The sequence below is a fragment of the Galeopterus variegatus genome, unplaced genomic scaffold (genome assembly GCF_000696425.1).
Source record: "Galeopterus variegatus unplaced genomic scaffold, G_variegatus-3.0.2 Scaffold2916, whole genome shotgun sequence".
NCBI lineage: Eukaryota > Metazoa > Chordata > Mammalia > Dermoptera > Cynocephalidae > Galeopterus > Galeopterus variegatus.
The window spans coordinates 245,020-252,836 of NW_007729027.1; the positions used below are offsets into that span (position 1 = coordinate 245,020).

General features: G+C 42.9%; 2 pseudogenes; both read left to right on the forward strand.

The window, feature by feature from the left end:
* Window positions 1-306, forward strand: part of LOC103599339 — a 1,413-nt pseudogene extending 1,107 nt beyond the window's left edge.
* An 18-nt stretch (window positions 307-324) lies between these two features.
* Window positions 325-2,901, forward strand: LOC103599340 (annotated as a pseudogene).
* Window positions 2,902-7,817: the final 4,916 nt, after the last annotated feature.

The following is a 7,817-nucleotide window of genomic DNA, read 5'->3' on the forward strand; positions in this document are numbered from 1 at the left end:
GAGCTGAGTCTCCAGGAGTGGAGCCCAGCTCTCAAAAGACCCCTCCAGTCTATGGTGGTGAGGTGGCAGTCACCTTGTCCTAGCCTGTGCCAAAACCTAGTCCTCTGCTTTCCAGCACATCCCAGATGGGCTCATCTTTGCTGAGTGGTGCTGGGTGTCAGTCTGGGACACACCAAGGTCAGCTCGACCACGGTTCTGGGTCCTTGAGTCCATTCAAAAAGAGCCCTGTGGGTGAGTCCACTGGGCACAGGCTCCAAGTACAGCTCATCTCGGGAGGAGGAGCAGCCAACACAAAGAGGTGTCTAGAAGAGCAGAAGACAGAGAATGGGAGAGATAAGCAGGAACAAACAAATATCAACAAAGAGAAAGTGAAAGAGAAAGGGAGCTTCTGACACGGGCTTGGGTGATGGAAAAAGGAAATCTGATTCATTTGCTCTCAAAACTGATACTGAGAAGCCTTTTGGGGGCAACCGATCTCCCAAAAAAGTATAAGCTCCGGGATGACTTTGAGAAGAATATGGGTAACTTCCACAAGCAGGAGATGGATGATCAAGGTCAGGACAAAACTGAGGGAAGGAAGGAATCTGAGTTTGATGATGAACCCAAACTTATGTCTAAAGTCATAGCAGGTGCAAGAAAAAACCGGGAGGAGGGGAAGCGAAGCAGATGGGAGGCCTGGTGTATGCACCTCCAGGGAAGGAAAAGCAGAGGAAAGCAGAGGAGCTGGAGGGGGAGTCCTGTGTGGAGAGATCCAGAAAGGAGGGTCGAACAGGGACCAAGAGAATCAAAGGTGGGCACAGGGGGGTTGTACCTGAAAAGAGTTTCCGAGTGACTGCTTATAAAGTGGTCCGGGAGAAAAGTTCATCACCTCCCCTGAGAAAGACCTCTCTGAGAGCCAAGACAAGCTTGGAGCCAAGGAAGACTTTTCCACAGGAAAGTTTTCCTTTTCATTACTTGAGAGGCCCAGGTCAATGTCCAGATGGACACATTTGATGAGGACCTTGCATGACCCTGTGGCTTATTGGCTCAGGAACACAAGCTTTGTCGGGATCTAGTCCATAGCAGCAAAAAGGAATGGGAATTTGTTCTGTTTTACAGCATATGCAATCAGCTCAGTCTCAGCATGAGCCCTCAGAATTGTGTGCCAGCGTGTAGTGTGCAGTGACCCTTGTTCATCATGTTAGAGCATAGCTTTGGGTCCTCAGGAATGACACTGCATGATGCTTTACTAAATACCTAAAGAGAGGAACTGAGGAGGAAGCAGCTAAAAACAAGAATTTCAAAGGATGCGTGGAAAAGTTTTGGGGCCCAGGAACAGATATGTCACAGGGGTGGAGTCACCACAGACAGCCTTTGCTAGAGCAAAGCTGAGCAGAAATGTAGGGTCAGAGTTGCAGCAGAGAAACCCCACCAATGCCATGCCTAGTGGAGCTGTGGAGACCCCAGAATAGTGGAGCTACCAGTGTGCAGCCCAAGCCTAGGAGAGCTGAAGTGTGGCCTGAGACCAGGAAAGCCATAGGAGCGGAGCTGCCCAAAGACTTGGGGACCCAACCCCCACAGCAGCATGCAGAGGACGTTGAACATGGAGTCAAGGTACATCATTCACCAGCTTTGAGATTTAACGCCTGCCCTGCTGGGTTTCAGACTTGTCTGGGACCTGTTACCCCTTTCTTTTGGTCTATTTCTCCCTTTTTGAATGGGGATATGTACCCCATGCTTGTCCCATCATTGTATCTTGGCAGTAGGTAACTTGTTTTGAATTCACAGATGGGATGTGGAACTTTTGATTTTTGAGTTGAAACAAGTTAAGACTTTGGGGATGAAATGAATGTATTTTCATGTGAAAAGGACATGAGTTTTAGGGGACCAGGGGTGGAATGCCTTGGGTTGTATGTGCCCCCATCCCACTGTAATTGTTGAGGGTGGGAAATCCTATTATGGTCATTGAAAAGTGGGGCCTTGAAGGGGTCATTAGATTGTAGGACCATGCCCTAGTGAATGGATTAATAATGGTGGTCACAGGTGTGGTTCTGAGGGCTTTAAAGGAGAGTGAAGGATGAGGTTAGTCTCTCTCTTTCTGCTCCACTGTTCTTGCCATGTGACACCCTGCACTGCTCTAGTCACCTCACCAGATGTGTTCCCTGGACTTTGGACTTCCCAGTCTCCAAAACTGTAAGCAATAAATTTTGTTTCTTTATAAATTACCCAGTTGAAGTATTCTGTTATAAGCAATGGAAATGAACTAATACAGAAAATGCCCAGAGAACACAGATGGGCAGACATTTCCCCCAGTACATTCAGAAAATGTACATGGTTCGGTTCATGACATAAATGAAAAGTCCCCAGCAACTGGCTACAGGGCTGAGGGAAATAAAAAAATGATCCTGTTCATCTCTGGCTTGATATTGAACATCATAAAAAATAAAGAGAGATACCTTAAAGGAGGTAAATCAAGAGAATCAGTGGATTCCCGAGACTCAAGCCACTCAGGGGAAAGGTCAACTGAGAAAAGAGAAAACCCATAAAGGATCGAAGAAGCAGAAGAAGCCCCTGAGAGCACAGGATGGTCCAGATCCTCGTCCTCTCCATCCCTGTCACCTCCCTCCTACAAAGTGGAAGAGTGCCCTAAAAGAGCAGAGCCCAAGGCTCTGACCAGATGAGACTGGGGACCAGAGACTTCATGGGTCCACACGAAAGAGGAGGTGCAGAGCTCGAGGGACCTTTCAGTTTCGAGCCAGAGGGAGAGGCTGAGGCAGAGGCAGTTGCTCTGGTAACCATAACAGCAGGAGCAACGATGATATTCAAGTGGACCGGGAAGAGGACTGGGACCCAGAGTACACGCTGGAAAGCAAGAAGTGTTACTTGCATGATGAACCTGATGGTGAACGTGGTGACAAGTGGGTGAGCCGTGGCTGGGCCCAGGGAGCCTTTCCTCAAGGTCAGAGCTGATTCTGGAAATCCAGTACCAGCCCCGATGGGCCCATGACAAGTTCAGTGGGGAGGAAGGGGAGATGAAGACTTCAAGAGTGGGCCAGAGAACGCAGAAGAGAAAGGCGATTTACAGCTCACCACTGAGTGAGGGCCACTCTTGATAGGAGCCCTTGCCCAGGACAGAGAGGCGCTGGGATGATGGCTGGTGAGGATCTAAACAGAGGAGCCTCGATAAAATTGTGGAAGTCCTACCCCCAGCCCCCAACCAGCCATGCGGAGTCCTACTACAGCAGAAAGCATCCCTGGCGCTGTGTCCCGCTGGACAGAGGAGCCAGCCTCGGAGCCTGGGGTCAGGCCCAGCCCTTGAGCAGAACCCAGCACTCTGGGCTTTAGCTGTGTTTCTCAATTGCTCTTGGTGTGGGGGGTGGAGGTCGGAGTAAGGAGGAAGAGCGATGCTTGGATTTTTGTTTGTTCCCTATTAGAAACCAACAGTTTTGTTATTAATTTCATTCATTTGGAGCTAAGAGGACTAATTGGATGATTTTCAATCTCTTCTCCCCTATCCTGATTTTAAAAACCTTTCTTTTTCTTTTCTTTCAGGCATATGTAGTAATATTAGCAGAATGATTTAATTTGGGCAATTTTGATTCTTAACAGAGAAAACAAAGCGTGTGAATAAACATTGATGTGTTCACCTGAAGGAAAAAAAAAAAAAAGAGACTAGAACATTTTCAATCTCTTCTCCCCTATCCTGATTTTAAAAACCTTTCTTTTTCTTTTCTTTCAGGCATATGTAGTAATATTAGCAGAATGATTTAATTTGGGCAATTTTGATTCTTAACAGAGAAAACAAAGCGTGTGAATAAACATTGATGTGTTCACCTGAAGGAAAAAAAAAAAAAGAAAAGAAAAAGAAAAGCTAAGGTCGTTGGATACCAGATAAATAAGCACCAATAAAATAGTTTTTCTTTGTATTAGAAATAACCAGAAACAGAAATGGAAAAGCCATCACATTCATAATGGGACCAAAACTATATTTTTGAAAGATATACTACAAAATCTGAATAAATGGAAGGAGACACAGTGTTCCTGGATGGAAAGAAAACTATCATCAAAAGGTAAAAAATTCTGAGATTAATATATACATTTAATGCAATTCCAGTGAGAATGTCTATAGATTTTTTTTCGATGACAAATTAGACAAAATAATTCCAAAGTTTATATGAACATACCAAAGATTTTGCAAAAAAACATTTTTTTTGGAAGGATAGTGAGGGAGAGTTGCTGTACTAGCTATTAAAACTTTCTGTAAATCCTTTCTGATCAAATAAATAGGGAATGGAATAGCAATCAGTGAATATTAATTAGAGGGGGAGAAAGAGGGCTCAGAAACAGATGCAAGTATAATAGGTATCTAGTACTGATGAAAGTCTTATTTCAATCATAGGGTACAAACAGATAATTTAATAAGTGGTTTTGACACAATTGACTGTCATCTGGAAGAAAATACAGGTATGTATAACTTTACCTCATGCCACATAAAAAAAATAAATTACAGATGGAGAAATAGTAAATGTTAAAGCTAAAACAATTAAATATTGGATTTGTAAAGCCTGGAGGGGGCTGGCTTTATTAATCCAGGCAGGAAACAGAAGTCTAAATTAGATGACTGACAGATCTGCCTACGTAAAAATGAAAAACAGCTCAATGCAAAAGACCCCATAAGTAAAGTCAGGTGCCAAATAACAGACTTAGAAAAAATATTTTCAATACCTTTGCCAAAAGGTTATGAGCCTTAAAGTAGAGAAATATCTAAAAATTGATAAGAAAAAGATAAAAACTGAATAGAAAAGCAGACAAAATATATGAGTGAACAATTTACAGATAAGATGACCATGACATATATAAGGCGTTCAGTCACACTAACAATCAGGGAATTGAAAATTAAATTACATGAAATACCACTTTCTCCCATCAGATTGTCAAGAATTAAGATTGATGATATTCAGTGGTGACCCCATGTACAAGTAATGGCCACTCTCAATACCCTGTAGGTGTCAGGAATAATTTCTATACACTTTTGGGAAAATAATAGGGTACTATCCATTAAAATTTAAAATATATGTACATAGAAACTCTACCTCTGGAACTTTATCCTGTGGAAATCAAAGCACCAGTGTGCAAGGACACATTGTGTGTTCAAGGCTGATGTTTCTGTCATTGTCAGTGCCCCACCCATATCCCCAGCACTCACCATTCCAGTGTATGCCTAGAACATCCTACTATGCAATCCTATAACTTCCTGCCTGACAGCTTTCTTTTGGTCCAGGATTGACAGGGCAGAAGTACCAGGGAGTTAGTGCCCTAGGAAAGGTCTTGAGGATAAGAATTTGAGGATAAATAACCAGCTTCTTTGCCCCTTAAGTGGGATAACCCTGAGGTATGTTCTACTGTGTCTTCTAGAGCTCTGGAGGATTGAGCCTCAGTTGCCCACAGTGTGACTTGCTTGATAATGCACTCTCTACTGGCTTCCTTCCCCTCCCTGATTAACTTCTGCATTACCTTCCTATCATTTCCTGGTATCAATTCCTTGAACTCAAATCTTTGTCTCAGAGTGTTCCTTTGGGGGAACCCAACCTAAGCCATTTAACTAAGACAGCACTGTGTATAATAGCAAAGAACTAAAAACAGTCAGAATGTTCAGCAATTGGGTAACTGTCAACTAATGAGGGAAAACTCATACGGTGGAATATTATGCAGGCATTAAAAAGAATGAATGGAGAACTGAGCAGCTTGGCAGCACGAGGAGCTCTGTGGACCCCTCCCCAGTGAAACTGGTAACAACTATTTTTAAATAACTATTTAAAGTCTGTGGAAATGGCCCTAAGGACATACAGTAGGTGAGGAAATATCTATTCAAGAAAATCTACTAAATTTGGGTAAGAACAGCCAGCATTTGTGGTATTTGAATCAAGACCACTTTCTCCCTTCCTGCTCCAAGCTCAGTGAGAAGGAAACTCCACTCTAGGCTGGTGCAATCAAGAACACAGGGCTCCCCCTCTCCCCAGCTCCCAGAGGAGTTATCTTCCCAGCAGGGTCAGGACATTAGCATTCCTTATCCTGCCCTGAGCAACCTGTTGCTAAGTTCTGGACCAGAGTGACCAAAAGCTGGAGGGTTTCCTTCCTCCACCCAGCCTTCACTGGTGGGACATAGGCTCTACCTTAAGCACGGCACTGCCAAGAATACTGGGTCCCTGATAGCTCTTGCCCCACCTCATAAGGTAGAGTGGTTCCATGTAAGTTGAGAAGACATGAAGCTACTAGCCATCACCCCACTGGTGCTCAGCTTCTAAGGAAGTGACATTGCCACTGAGAAGAGAAGCACCTAATCTTTCCCAGGGAGCTTACTTCCTTTGCAACACATCATGGAGAAGTTTAAGCATAAGGGCACTCTCAACAACAGTTGAGATTGTGGTAAAAGGCAATTGGAAGGAGATCGGTAGATTCATTAGAGCTATAGGATAAAGTGTAGACCAGATAGTTTGCTGGAGAGAGCCAAGGAAACAGACAGCTGACAGGAGCACTCCTGGGCCTGAACAAGTTTCAAACACTGACTTTGAGAACTATCTCTTCAAAGGAGCTTGGGTTTGATTGGATTATCCTTTAAAGCAGTTTATGCCCCCAGGGTATTGTTGAAAACAATAGAGCAATCAGCCAGCAATTAGAGGAGCTTAACAGCTGGAAAGGGTCAGGGAAAGAGACAAAAAGAGAGCGGGTACCAAAATCACTGCAGTTCCAGGGTGACTGCGGGCATACCCAAGTCTGCAACCCCCAAGGAGCAGCATCAGAGACTCAACGCTTCAGGGAGGAAATAAATTTAGCTAAAATAATCCAGCCAGTTATTGAAAAAGTAAACAAGAAAAAAAGTAAACAAGAAAATAACAATAACAAGCCCAAGAGTGAGGGACTAGTCCCAGAGTTGCTACAATGTATTATTACCTAAAATGTCTAGTTTCCAACAAAAATTACAAGGCAAAAAACAAAACAAAACAAAACCCAAAACAAAACAAACAAACAAACAAAAAACTGGGAAAAATGTGGGTGAAAGAAAGTGCCTGTGAGAGCAACCAGATGTCAGATTTAAAAGACAAAGACTTTAAAGTAGCCACTATAAAGGTACTCAAAGAGCTAAATAAAACCATGACTAAAGAAACAGAGAATGATATAATAACAACATGGCATCAAATACAGTGTATTAATAAGGAGGCAGAAATCATTTTTTTTAAAAAAGGACCAAATAGAAATTCTGAAGTTGAAAAGTACAATACCCCCCCCGCCCCCCAAACAGTATGGTACTGGCATAAAACAGACACACTGATCAGTGGAATAGAATAGAGAATCCAGAAATCAACCCACACACCTACAGCCATCTGATCTTTGACAAAGGCACCAAGCCTATACACTGGGGAAGAGACTGCCTCTTCAGCAAATGGTGCTGGGAGAACTGGATATTCATATGTGGGAGAATGAAACTAGACCCATACCTCTCACCATATACTAAAATCAACTCAAAATGGATTAAAGATTTAAATATACACTCTGAAACAATAAAACTTATTAAAGAAAACATAGGAGAAACACTTCAGCAAATAGGGCTGGACACAGACTTCATGAATACAACCCCAAAAGCACGGGCAACCAAAGGAAAAATAAACAAATGGGACTATATCAAACTAAAAAGCTTCTGCACAGCAAAAGAAACAATTAACAGAGCTAAAAGACAACCAACAGAGTGGGAGAAAATATTTGCAAAATACACATCCAACAAAGGACTAATATCCAGAATATATAAGGAACTCAAACAACTTTACAAGAAAAAAACAAGC